The 13,623-nt window shown below is 44.5% G+C and overlaps 1 long non-coding RNA gene across 11 annotated transcripts in view; it reads right to left on the bottom strand.

The window, feature by feature from the left end:
* The window catches only part of LOC121818302 (uncharacterized), an 89,678-nt gene that overhangs the window by 69,025 nt on the left and 7,030 nt on the right, over positions 1–13,623 (bottom strand). For 5 of the 11 annotated variants that reach the window (XR_006058356.2, XR_009598775.1, XR_009598771.1 and 2 more), the window contains exon 3: positions 9,647–9,789. The exons of 4 other annotated variants lie outside the window; for them this stretch is intronic. This is a non-coding gene — a long non-coding RNA (uncharacterized LOC121818302). Of the gene's footprint in view, positions 1–9,646; positions 9,793–13,623 lie in introns of all 11 variants that reach the window. 2 more of the 11 variants (XR_006058358.2, XR_009598773.1) reach the window with 1 other exon arrangement.

Below are 13,623 nucleotides of genomic sequence, written 5' to 3'. Positions count from 1 at the left end.
ATTGAACTATTTCTTTTTTTTTCCAAAATAGTGAAAAGAAGTACAAAACACAAAAGCAATTACATGACTTAACTTTCCATCTCTGTCAAGCCGTGATTAAAAGTGGAAAATAATACTAGCACTTAGGTTTCTTTTTGGAAAGGCAAGAAGAAAAGGCAATTTGTTGTGATGGTTGTTTTTTAAATGCCATAAACTACCAGCAAAGAAAAGTGGAGAGAATGATGGGGGTGCCTGAGAGCACAGGAGCTAAAATGAAAGGCCTTTTTCTTGAGGGATGAGGGTTTGGTGAGCACTCAGGTCCTAGAGAAATGGGAGATGTTTCCCATTGTGAAGCTTGGGGTTGTCATTTAGCTTCTGATGGCTCACTCTTCTCTGGCAGCGTCCAAGAGAGAATGCTGTGATTGCATGATTGACAATAAGAAATATAGATTTGGTCTTCATCCCTTTCTGGCACAGAGCTCCTAAAACCCTTGGAATTTCTTAAGTGCTCAGAGGTGCTCAGAGGTGTCTTTTATTCTGTTAATGAGATGACTTTTGGACTCCTTATTAAGGATAGGAGCAGGTCACCAGAGGAACCAACCCTGTGATTGGAAGCTTGGAACTTTCATTCCTATCCCCTGATCTCCTGGGAGGGAAGAGGGGCTGGAAGCCGAATCACTTGTTGATGGCCAATGATTTAATCAATCGTGCCTGTGTAATGAAACCCCATAACCCAAAAGGACAGGGTTTAGGAGAGCCTCCGGGCTGGTGAACACGTGGAGAAGTGGGGAGAGTGGTAAGTCCAGGGAGGGCATGGACGCTCCTCGTCCTTTCCACACACCTGTGCTATGCATTTCTTCCCTCTGCCTGTTCCTGACATACCTTTTTGTAATAAACCGGTTATCTAGTAAGTAGAAGGTTTCTCTGAGTTCTGTGAGCTGCTCTAGCAAATTAATCAAACCTGAGGAGGAGGCTGAGGGAGCCTCTGACTTAGAGCTAGTAGGTTAGAAGCACAGGTGACAACTTGGACTTGCAGGTGGAGGGCTGTCTTGCGGGATTGAGCCCTTAACCTGAGGGATCTGTGTCTCTCTCCAGGTAGATGGGGTCAGAATTGAGCTGAATTGTTGGATACCCAGCTGGTGTCCCAGGCACTGCTTGTTGTTGCAGTGGTGGGGGGCACCCCTCTCCCTCCATGCGTTGGAATTGAGATCTGGGCACTTCTCACTCGCCGAGTCTATACCAATGAGAGGGATGAACGAGCCTCTCATTCACCAGCCAACCCTGTATGATCTACTCTGGATTCCCAGAACACTTTTAAAAGTAAGCTGGCCGAGGTCCTCCCATGGCCATTCAGCTCTGCTCTATCCACTTTCATATGTTCTGATTTGGATCGGTTGCCCTGGCCACAGTTTAGGCCTTCTGAGGTCTCCTACATGCCTGTGATCCTTGGGAAGGTGGTACAGGACTATCCCAGTGAAAGTAAAGAGGCAGAAAGTGAAAGTGAAGTCACTCAGTCATGCCCGACTCTTTGCGACCCCATGGACAGTGGCCTGCACCAAGCTCCTCCGTCCATGGGATTTTCCAGGCAAGAGTACTGGAGTGGGTTGCCATTTCCTTCTCCAGGGAATCTTCCCGACCCAGGGATTGAACCCAGGTCTCCTGCATTGTAGACAGACGCTTTACCGTCTGAGCCACCAGGGAAGTACAAAGAGGCAGAGGTTTCCATAATTCTGCATCACACAGGACTGCATTCAGCTGCCCATAAGAGAAACTCAACAACTGTGGTTGTTAGCTTAACGGCAAAGGCCCTGATTTATCTCAGGCAATAAGGAGTCAGGGTAATTGAGTCCAGGTCTAGGAGGGTGGCCCACAAAGGCCAAGAAGAAACCAAGGCCTGTCTGTCTCCCCAGCCCCTCACTCCAGCCAAAGGAAATGCAACAGAAGATGCAATGCCAGCTAACTTCTGACTGTGTCCCCCTGGCTACAGTGGAATCACATGGCCATCTCTCATGCACAGATATACAAGAAGGTGGGTTATTGGAGGTAGAGCCTTGCTCTAAAGGACTGTCAGTGAGGAGAGTTGAAATGTGTGTTTAGGGACCCAACAACCTACCATACCTGCCCTGGTCTCTTTTGGACTGAGGGTTTCTTTCTTTTTTGAATGAGATGTAGTTGCCATATAACATTATATTAGTTTCAAGTAAAAAACGTAATGATTCCATATTTATATATACTGAAAATGATCAGTACAATGTAAGTCTAGTTAACATTCATCACCATTGATAGTTACACAATCTTTTTCTGATGATGAGACATTTTAAGAGCCATTCTCTTAGCAACTTTCAAGTCCTGCAATGCAGTATTATTAACAAGAGCTACCATGCTGTAGTTACATCCCTTGACTTACTTATTTTATAGCTGGAAGTCTGTACCTTTTGACTTCCTTCAACTCATTTCGCCTTCCCCCTCATCCCCTGCCTCTGGCAACCACCAATCTGTTCTCTATGCGTTCTGTCTTGTTTTTAGACTCCACATATGTGACATCATACAGTATTTGTCTTTCTCTGTCAGGCTTATCTTACTTGGCACAGTGCCCTTAAGGTCCATCCATGCTGTCACAAATGGCGAGATTTCCTTCTTTTTTAATAGCTGAATAGTATTCCAGTGTGTGTGTGTGTGTGTGTGTGTGTATCACACCTTCTTTAATAATGGTACATTTACGCTCTGCTTCAGCCAATAGGTTGGACCACATGCAATTCAGAAATAGATCCTACCCAAACTCCTCAGGATGTTTCTTAAGTCTTATTTTACTACTGATATAGAACTGGAGGGGGAAAAAAGTTGTGCTTGTTTTGTTGATTGAGGGGCTGGAATGGGAGGGAAGTTTCCTATCAAATAAAGGGGGGCTGAGAAACACTTAAATGAGAAACTTCACACCTCTGCCAATCTCAATTCGTATAGTAAGACTATTCAGCATCCAAAGAATCTCTGAGTTAATTAGCTTGTTTCTAGAGTAGTAAAAACTGCTTTCCATTACAAGTCATAGAAACCCCACGTGAAAACCAGCTTACATACTGATTGGGGGATGTATTGGCTCACATAACCTTAAAGTCCAGAGTTAAGATCTGGCTGGCTTCAGGAAAGCTTTGATCCAGCAGCACTGTGATATCTCCAATGCCTTAGTACCCTCTCCCACACTTCACTATTCTACCATCTGAGGCACAGACTTCTTCCTTAGGTTTGCTCCCCAAGGCAGATGCTATTGATGCCCCATTCCTTATCCCTTTGGCCTGCTTGAGTTCATTGGCAGCTATCGGAGACAGTTCACTGTACTCTGACAACTTCCCTTCTGCAGTGTTCATGTATTTTGATGCTCTGCCTGGATACCTTCTCTTGCAACAAGGGAGCAGGTTGGGAATTGAAACTAGGGAGACATCCCCTCTCTCTGTAGCTACATATGTGGCTTGCATTATATTTCTATTGGATAGTGTTGATATAGATTCTATAGCAAACTACAGCGTGTGCACCAAATCTGGCTCACCACCTGTTTTTGTAAATAAAGTTTTCTTGGAACCTAGCCACATCCATTCACTTATATATTGTTTGTGGCTGCTTTGTCTGCAAGGGCAGAGTTTAGTAGTCACAACACAAACCATGTGGCCCACAAAGCCTAAAATTTTTCTTCTCTGGGCCGTTATAGAAAAAGTGTGCTGATCCTGGGAAATTTTCTAGGCTGCAAAAATACTACTGGCTTTCAGAAAAGAAGAAAGGTTTGGTTATGTGGGGAATATATGAAAAATACATATTTAAAACATGTATGTGGGCTTCCCAGGTGGCTCAGTGGTAAAGAATCTGCCTGCAATGCAGGAGATGCAAGTTCGACCCCTGGGTTGGGAAGATCCCCTGGAGAAGGAAATGGCAAGCCACTCCAGTATCCTTGCATGGGAAATCCCATGGACAGAGGAATCTGGAGGGCTACAGTCCATGGGGTTACAAAGAGTCAGACATGACTTAGTGACTAAACAACAACAACAACATGTGTGCATGCACGCCATATGCAACTGGCGAGTATGTGTGTGTGTTTGGGGATGGAAAAGAGAAGACGGCAGCCATGTGGAAATGAATGCAGACTGCAATGTGGACACCTCAGCAAGACACTGAAGTCCTGCTTCCAAGTGATGACAGACGACATAAATTTTGACTAAAATGAAAAGTGCTTCTAACATACTCTTAACAACTTGCCAGAGAAGTAGAAAAAATATTCTTATTAGGCTCAGGGTGGCAAAGGAACTCCCTCAAAGTCACACCGCTTGTGAGTAATAGAGCCTGATCTCTGACCTTCTTTTTTTTTCCAATTAAAAAAAAAATTTTTTTTGCTAACCATGCTGCACAGCACATGGGAGATCTTAGTTCCCTGACAAAGGATCCAATCCATGGCCCCTGCATTGGAAGTTCACAGTCTTAACCACTGGACTGCAAGGGAAGTTCCTCCCATCTTCTTTTTTAAAGAAGCCATCTACCTTAGATGGCCAAAAAGCACTTGAAAAGATGCTCAACATCATTAATTATCAGAGAAATGCAAATCAAAACTACAATGAGTATCATGTCACATGGGTCAGATGACCATCAACAAAACATCTACAAACAATAAGTGCTGGCGAGACTGTGGAGAAAAGAGAATCTGTCTGCACTGTTGGTGGGAATAGAAATTGGTGTAGCCACTGTGGAGAACAGTATGGAGGTTCCTTAAAAAAAAACTAAAAATAGAGCTGCCATATGATCCAGCAATCCCACTCCTGGGCATATATCCAGAGAAAATCATAATTCAAAAACATACATGCACTCAATATTCACTGCTGTACAAAAAAGGTCTTAATGGCCTGGATAACCATGATGGTGTCATCATTCACCTAGAACCAGACATCCTGGAGTGTAAAGTCAAGGGGCCTTAAGAAGCATCACTACGAACAAAGCTAGTGGAGGTGATGGAATTCCAGTTGAGCTGTTTCAAATCCTAAAAGATGATGCAGTTAAAGTGCTGCATTCAATATGCCAGCAAATTTGGAAAACTCAGCTGTGGCCACAGGACGGGAAAAGGTCAGTTTTCATTCCAATTCCAAAGAAAGGCAATGCCAAAGAATGCTCAAACTATTGTACAATTGCTCTAAATTCATATGCTAGCAAGGTAATGCTCAAAATCCTCCAAGCTAAGCTTCAACAGTATGTGAACCGAAAACTTCCAGATGTACAAGCTGGATTGAGAAAAGGCAGAGGAACAAGAGATCAAATTGCCAATATCCCCTGGATCATAAGAAAAGCAAGGGAATTCCAGAAAAATATCTACTTCTGCTGCACTGACTACACTAAAGTCTTTGACTGCGTGGATCACAACAAACAGTGGAAAATTCTTCAAGAAATGGAAATACTAGACCATCTTAACTGCCGCCTGCAAAACCTATATGCAGGTCAAGAAGCAACAGTCAAAACTGGACAGGGAACAACTGACTGGTTCAAAACTGGGAAAGGAGTACATCAAGGCTGTGTATTGTCACCCTGCTTATTTAACTTATATGCAGAGTACATCATGTGAAATGCTAGGCTGGATGAAGCTCAAGCTGGAATCAAGACTACCAGGAGAAACATCAATAACCTCAGATATGCCACCCTTATGGCAGAAAGCAAAGAGGAATTAAAGAGCCTCTTGATGAGGGTGAAAGAGGAGAGTGAAAAAGCTAGCTTACAACTTAACATTTAGAAGACTAAGATCATGGCATCCAGTCCCATCACTTCATGGCAAATAATTGGGGAAAAAATGGAAACAGTGACAGACTTTATTTTCTTGGGCTCCAAAACCACTGCAGACGGGGACTGCAGCCATGAAATTAAAAGATGCTCCTTAAAAAATAGCTATGACAAACCTAGACAGCATATTAAAAAGCAGAGACATCACCTTGCTGACAAAGGTCCATATAGTCAAGGAAAGTGAAAGTGTAGTCACTCAGTTGTGTCCAACTCTTTTCGACTCCATGAACTATAGTCCTCCAGGCTTCTCTGTCCATGGAATTCTCCAGGCAAGAATACTGGAATGGGTTGCCATTCCCTTCTCCAGGGGGATCTTCCCAACCCAGGGATAGTACTCTGATCTCCAGCATTGCAGGCAGATTCTTTACCATCTGAACCATCAGGGAAGCCCTCATAGTTTTTCCAGTACAGATGTGAGAATTGGACCATAAAGAAGGCTGAGGGCCAAAGTATTGATGCTTTCAAACTGTGGTGCTGGGGAATACTCTTGAGAGTATTCCTTCCCCACAGCAAGGGGGTCAAACCAGTCAATCCTAAAGGAAATCAACCCTGAATATTCATTGGGAGGACTAATGCTGAAGCTGAAGCTCCAATATTTTGGCCACTTTGATATGTAGAGCCGACTCACTGGAAAAGACCCTGATGCTGGGAAAGATTGAAGGCAGGAGGAGAAGACGACAGAGGATGAGATGGTTGGATGGCATCATTGACTCAACGGACATGAGTTTGAGCAAACTCCGAGAGACAGTGACGTGTAGGGAAGCCTGGAGTGCTCCAGCCCATGGGGTAGCAATGAATCACACACGACTGAGCAACTGAACAACAATATTCATTGCAGTACTATTTACAATACCCAAGACATGGAAGCAACTTAAATGTCCATCAACAGAGGAATGGATAAAGGAGATATGGTACATATATACAATGGAAAATTACTTAGCCATAGAAATGAACAAAAAAATGCCATCTGCAGCAACATGGATGGACCTAGATTGTCATATTGAGTAAAGTAACTCAGACAGAAAAAGACAAACATCGTACGATATCACTTAGAAGTGAAATCTAAAAAATGGTACAAACGAACTTATTTAGGAAACAGTTATAGATGAAAACAAACTTATGGTTACCAGGGGTAAGGGGGGGCAGGGATAAATTTGGGAGATTGGGATTGTCATATACACACTGTGTGTGCTTAGTCACTCAGTAGAGTCTGACTCTTTGTGACCCTATGGACTGCGGCTGCCAGGCTCCTCTGTCCATGGGATTCTCCAGGAAAGAATATGGAAGTGGGTAGCCATTCCCTCTCCAGGGGATCTTTTCGATCCAGAGATTGAACCCGAGTCTCCTGCATTGTAGGTGGATTATTTACCATCTAAGCCACCAGAGAAGCTCCATATATACACTGCTGCTGCTAAGCCGCTTCAGTCGTGTCCGACTCTGTGTGACCCCGTGGACTGCAGCCTACCAGGCTCCTCCGTCCATGGGATTTGCCAGGCAAGAGTACTGGAGTGGGTTGCCATTGCCTTCTCCGCATATATACAGTACTATATATATAAAACAGATAACAAATAAGGACCTACTGTATTGTACAGGGAATTTCACTCAATACTCTGTAATGACCTATATGGGAAAAAATCCAAAAAAGAGTGGATATATGTATAACTGAATCACTTTGCTGTATAGCAGAAAGTTACATAGCATTGTAAATCAACTATATTCCAATGAAAATTTTTAAAACATAAAAGAAACCATCTTAAACCTCCTCCTCCCTCCAAAAAAAGATTACCAATTAAAGATGATACAGTACAGCTCTTATTTCACTCTGCCCAGAACAGTCTCATACTCCTTCTGATACCACCCCTACCGCCTTTGGTGAATAACTCTAGCCTTGGGTGTCTGGTGTGTGGCCATAACGACCCCTCAAGAATTCACACATAAACTGCTGCTGCTGCTAAGTTGCTTCAGTCGTGTCTGACTCTGTGCAACGCCAGAGATGGCAGCCCACCAGGCTCCTCCATCCATGGGACTTTCCAGGCAAGAGTACTGGAGTGGGGTGCCATTGCCTTCTCCGCAGACATAAACTAGGCTAGAGCTAATCTACTTCCTCCTGGATGGAGCAGTTGGCTCAAGGGGTAGGCATGTGACTCAAGCCTGGCCAATTGGAGAGCTTTCTCAGAATTTTCTAGGTAGCTGTTAAGAGTGTAAACCTGGCCTTTTTATTCCACTTACTATTGCTATGGGACAAATTATGTCAAAGCACAGCAGCATAAAACAACCATTTATCGTGCTCACAGGTTCTGTGGGTCAGGAATTCTGATGGGGCACAGTGGGGAGGACTTGTCCCTATTCCCCAACATCTGGGCCTCAACAGGGAGGACTCAATGGCTGGGGGCCAGAGTCACGTGGAGGCAGCATTGCTCCTATGTGGTGGTTGATGCTGGCTGTTAGATGGGACTTTAGCTGGGATTCTTGGCCAGAACACTTTCATGTGTTCTCTCCATGTAGCGTGGGCTTCCTGACAGCATGGTAGCCTTGGACTTCTGCCACTGCAGCTCAGGACACCGAACGCAATTTTTCCAGCAAACAAGGCACAAACTGTACTGTCCTTTATGACCTAGCCTAGTCACATGGTGTCACTTGCATCATCATCACAGGCCCACCCAGATTCAAAGGCAGAAAAACACAGACCCTACCTCTCAATGGGAGCAATGTCAAAGTCACACTGTTAGACGAGCAGCTGGGATGGGAGATACTGTTGTCATCACCTTTGGAAAATATAATCTGGCATTCTCTTGGTAGTCATTTTCTCTACACAAACAAGGCCAAGTGCCTCAGTGAGAGGCTATGGAGACAGGATCTGGCAGGTGAGGCCCTGGTTCCTAGAATCACTCTGTAGATGTTACAAGCTGCCCCAGTCATTTGACCCCAAAAATTTCCATTGGGCTTAAAACAACTTTAAACAGGTTTCTAACCATGAGTCTGGCTGATAAAATAAATAATTATTGATATCGAAACTGAGAGAAGACTTCATTCTTTCACCAAATATACATAAACATGTACACATGGTAATGTGCTAAGTACTGTGGGAGAGACAACACGGTGAGTAAGACACATCCCTGAGTCACCCACACGGGGTTTACATGCTATGTTAGCTCAGGTTGTCAAAACAGAATACCAGAGACTGGGTGGCTTAAACAAGAGAAATTTATCGTCTTACGGTTCTGGAGGCTGGTAGCCCACGATCAAGGTGTTGACAGGTTTGGTTTCTTCCAAGGCCTCTCTCCTTGGCTTGCAGACAGCCACCTTCTCGCTGGGTCCTGTCACAGCCTTTCCCCTGTGTATCTAAATGTCCTTCTCTTATAAGGATACCAGCCAGTTTGGATTAGGGCTCCCTTAATGGCCTCATTTCAACTTAATCACCTCATTAACAGCCGTATTTCCTAAAGCAGTCACAATCTGAGGGGTTGGGGGGGGGGTCAGGCTGCAACATTATGAATTTGGGGGGGATACAATTCACTCCATGGGCTTCACTGGTGGCTCAGATGGTAAAGAATCTGCCTGCAATGCAGGAGACCTGGGTTCGATCCCTGGGCTGGGAAGATCCCCTGGAGGAGGGCATGGCCACCCACTGCAGTATTCTTGCCTGGACAATCCCATGGACAGAGGAGCCTGGCGGGCTACAGTCCATGGGGTCACAAAGAGTCAGACACGACTGAGTGACTAACACTTTCACACACTTCACACAATTCAGCCCATAACACAGGCTTTCAGGGATGATAATGTGAGAGACTGGAGTATTATCCAGTAAATATTTATTCCCATTCCCCCTCCCTCTTGGGCTGTGGTCCTCCCCTGCTCCACTGACCTTGGACTTGAGTCTGTGACTTGCTGTAACCAACGGAGAGTGAGCAGGTGTGATGCCAGCCAAGACTTTAAAGGTGCTTGCATTGTTTGGCTTGCCTTTTGCTCTCTGGTTATCTACCGGAAGATGAGGATGCACCCAGGAAGCTGCTGGCCCAAAGAAAATGAAGAAACACGTGGAGCAGACCTGGACCCAAGCTACAGCATGCAGCCAAACTCAGCTGAGATCAACAGAACCCCCACCCCATGAGCAGGAAATAAACATTTAAAGCTGCTGAGTTCGGGTGCGCTTAAAACTTTTGTTACACAGCATGACTGCAGCAATAGCTGACTAATGTGATAAGTAATAAAGTAAATTACTATGTCATGTAGACAAAAAGTTTTTCCTCTGTGCTGAACTTTATTTTACCAAAGATTTCAAACAGATAGAACTCCTTTTTTTTTTTTTCCTAATGGTTAAACAGACAAGCCATAAATTATTTTGATTATCTAACATACTTGACAGGGAGGAGAAGATTTTTCCAAACACACTGCATATGTTTTTACTTTCAGGAGGATTATTAGTATTTGGTGAGTGTCAGCAAGGCACTAAGTGCTGACCTGGGATTCCAGGAAGCGTAGTTCATGCCCAGAAACCTCAATACTGGAGTCACCTAAGGACCATCAGACAGATGAGGTCATAAGCTAAGAATGTCTTAAATATGTGAAAAGATTGTGAGTAATTATGTAATTATGCTGGTGATTAAAAGCCCAGGCTCACATACCTTCAGTCTCAGGTATGGCTCCCTACATATTTCCAAATTGAAATTTCTCAAAGCTTTGATAGCTCTGGTATGTCCAGTTTCTTATTTCTAATCCTAGGAATCTGTCCCAAGGTTGGAGGGACATCTTCCGCCCTACGGGGTCCAAACATCGGTAGCGCCATTTATTCACTCTTACTTTCCTGAAAACCTGCCAGGATCCAAGATTTATAATCAACTGCATGGGATTTTGAACATTAGTTGAAATTACACTTTATATGGCCTGCAGATCATCTGTTTTATTTCATTTAGGCTCACCGGTTTCTACTGCATCTCTAAGCAAAGGTCACGACCTCTTTCGAAAAGGGCTCAACGGAAGGGAAAATAGCAAGTCTACGTGTTGAAGTAAAAGAATTTGGTTCATAAAATAAAACTAAGGCGACAGAAGGCAAAGGGAGTTTCCGCTGTTTGAAAAGGGGCTTTCTCAGCACAAGCTTGGAAAAAAATGTTGATGATTTATGCAAATGAGAGAGGAAATGTGCCCCAAGGGATCTTGGCACAAAAGCTCAAGTCGGAATTCTGGATTCGAGGCCGGCAGTGTCTCTGATTCACTCTGTGACTGGGGCTGAGCCATTGAACTTCTCTGTTTCTAAATATCCTCATCTATAAAGGCGGGCTAACAATGCTGCTCTTCCTGCCCCTGAAGGGGAGGCAGTAAAAATGAATGAAATGTCGGGGAATTACTTCTAAAAGCCATCGATTAGAAATACAGCATATGGTCTTAATGAGAGCTTGTTTCTGCCACAAATTTTTCCCTGCTCCCTACGATCACTCCAGCTAGAGTACCACAGAAATCAACTTCCCTCTTCAGCTATCTTGACATGCCGCCTTTCCAATCACAGAGGTCTTTAAAACAGCACTCCTGCCTGCTCTGGGTGGGCATGACGAGGCCGTGGCTCCTGGCTCCTTTCTACATGGAGCCATGCAATCCAGATTTTCCAAGACGGTGGTGATTTAAAATATTCTGTCCCATTGTCAGACCATGTGTTGGAACATGTGTCAGACCACGTGTCCTGATCATTGCCTTAGAAAATATGGTCGCTCACACCTTCATGGGAAAAGAAGCACCTGCTTGTTGCCTAAAGTCCTCTTTAGAAAAGGATGGGAATAAGCCATAAAGCTGTAGAGACCCACTGATTGATTGAGCAGTGGATATATAAACAGAGAAGGGGGAATGGGGGAGAGTGTTAATTTGGCTCAATCATTATTATGCGATAGGGTGGGGTGGAGAAAGTCACCTGTTTCTTAAGTAGCTAAGTTTGCGCTGGGCACTGGGCTAACTACTGTGGTTACAGAAACAGATAGACAACATCCCTGGGCCTGGGCAGCTTGCAGTGCAGTGAAGGACAAAGGCAGGTAGCAATTAGCAAGCTAAGGGGCGCTTCCAGGCTGTCATGAGAGCAGGGACAGTTTGTGGGGAATCAGGAAGGGCTTCACAGAGGTGGTGACACCATAGCTGAGTATTGAAGAATGAGCAAAAGCTCCGCAGTGTGGGGCTAAGAAGGAACAGGCATTCCAAGCAGGGAGCAAGAGCCCAGCAAAGACCTAACTGCAAATTCTTTTGGTGTCCCACCCATGTCCTTCCACTCAACCCAGAAGGCACCTGGAAAGATTTCCCAAATACATGAGGACTTCCTGAAACTCCATCAGAGGGAGTTCTCAGGCCTCTGAAGCAAGCTCAGCTGGCTACCATATGTGCAGGCAGATCTTAAGTGCTTAGCTTCCCAGAAATCATCCTCAAATCATGAGAGCCGGAGTGTGCTGGAGCCGTGGTACGAGTTCTGGAGCTTGACTGTTAACGTATTCAGAAAATTTGCAAGCCAATTGTTAAGACACTGGTAGCTTCCAATCAGCCACAGTGGGAATATTTATACCCTGGCAATTGGCGATTACCATCAATTGGGACTTTCTTTGTTCTCCAAGAAATCTGGTTTACTAGCACACCACTGGATGGGAGTTGGTGGATAGATACTCTGAGGGGTGTGCTACACAGGATCCCACAGAGGCACCAGCAGAATTGAGCCCCAGCTGCTCATGTTGATAACCTGCTCATGAACGGACCCTATATTGGTATTCCTCCCGTCCCTGTCTTGATTTTTAATCCCTCACTGTGCTTCCTGAGATCACCTCTCTTATGCCCCCAGATCCTTGGCTCATGGTCAGCTTTGGGAGGTACCCAAATTAAAACAGTCATGGAAGCAAGAGTCGTGATCATGGAGGGCTGTTATACCAGGCAGAGGATGTTGAATTTAACCAAGGTGTCTGCAATCTTGAAAGAATTTAAAGAGGGAAAAGGTGGCAAGATCAAGTTTGCATTTCTTAAGGTCACCCCCAAGGCCTGCGGAACAGATGAAAACACAGGGAGCAAGACTGAGGTAGGACGGTGGCGATGGTTTCGAAACGTGAATGTACTTAATACCACTGAACTGTACACTTACAATGGTTAAGATAGTCAGTTTCATGCCCATTTTACCACAGTAAAAATAATGGGGCTGGGGGAAATGGAGGTGGGGAAACCAAGAACTAAGTCAGTGTTAGAATGCAGGAAAGAAGTGATAAGGGTGTCAGACAACCATGAGGGGGTGCCATCCATATAGAACGTGATGGAGTTGTGCTTGCCGTGGTGCTGTTCATGGATAGAACTCTGAGCTCAGCTGACACTGAAGAAGCAGACACCAGAAGAGGAGGATGAGACACAAAAGAAGACTCTATCAAGGAAGACAGAGGAAAGGGAACGCCAAGAGGGAAGTGTCACCAGGGCCACAGACCAAAAAGAAGTGGTTATCAGGATTAAATAGGTAAGGGTTTAGTAGCTGAAATAAACTTCTCATTGACTCCTTACCAGAGCCCTACATTAAATTCAGTGACCTTACTGAATTCCCTTATTAATTCTAATAGATGAATTGTATGTTTTGTTGGATGTTCTCTGTGCACAACCATGTCATCTGTGAATAATGACAGTTTCACTTCTTCCTTTCCAATCTTGATGAGTTTTCTTTCTTTTTCCTGCTTTACTGCACTGGCTATATGGCCTCCAGAGTAATAATGAACAGGAAGAGCGATAGCAAGCATCACGCCTAGGTCCTGATCTCAGGAGGGAATTTTTCAATATTTTGCCATTAAATACAATGTTTGTTGGGGCTTCCCTGGTAGCTCAGTGGTAAAGAATCCACCTGCAATG

The sequence above is a fragment of the Ovis aries genome, chromosome X (assembly GCF_016772045.2).
Source record: "Ovis aries strain OAR_USU_Benz2616 breed Rambouillet chromosome X, ARS-UI_Ramb_v3.0, whole genome shotgun sequence".
Taxonomy (NCBI): Eukaryota; Metazoa; Chordata; class Mammalia; order Artiodactyla; family Bovidae; genus Ovis; species Ovis aries.
This window is presented reverse-complemented; position numbering and strand designations above follow the sequence as displayed.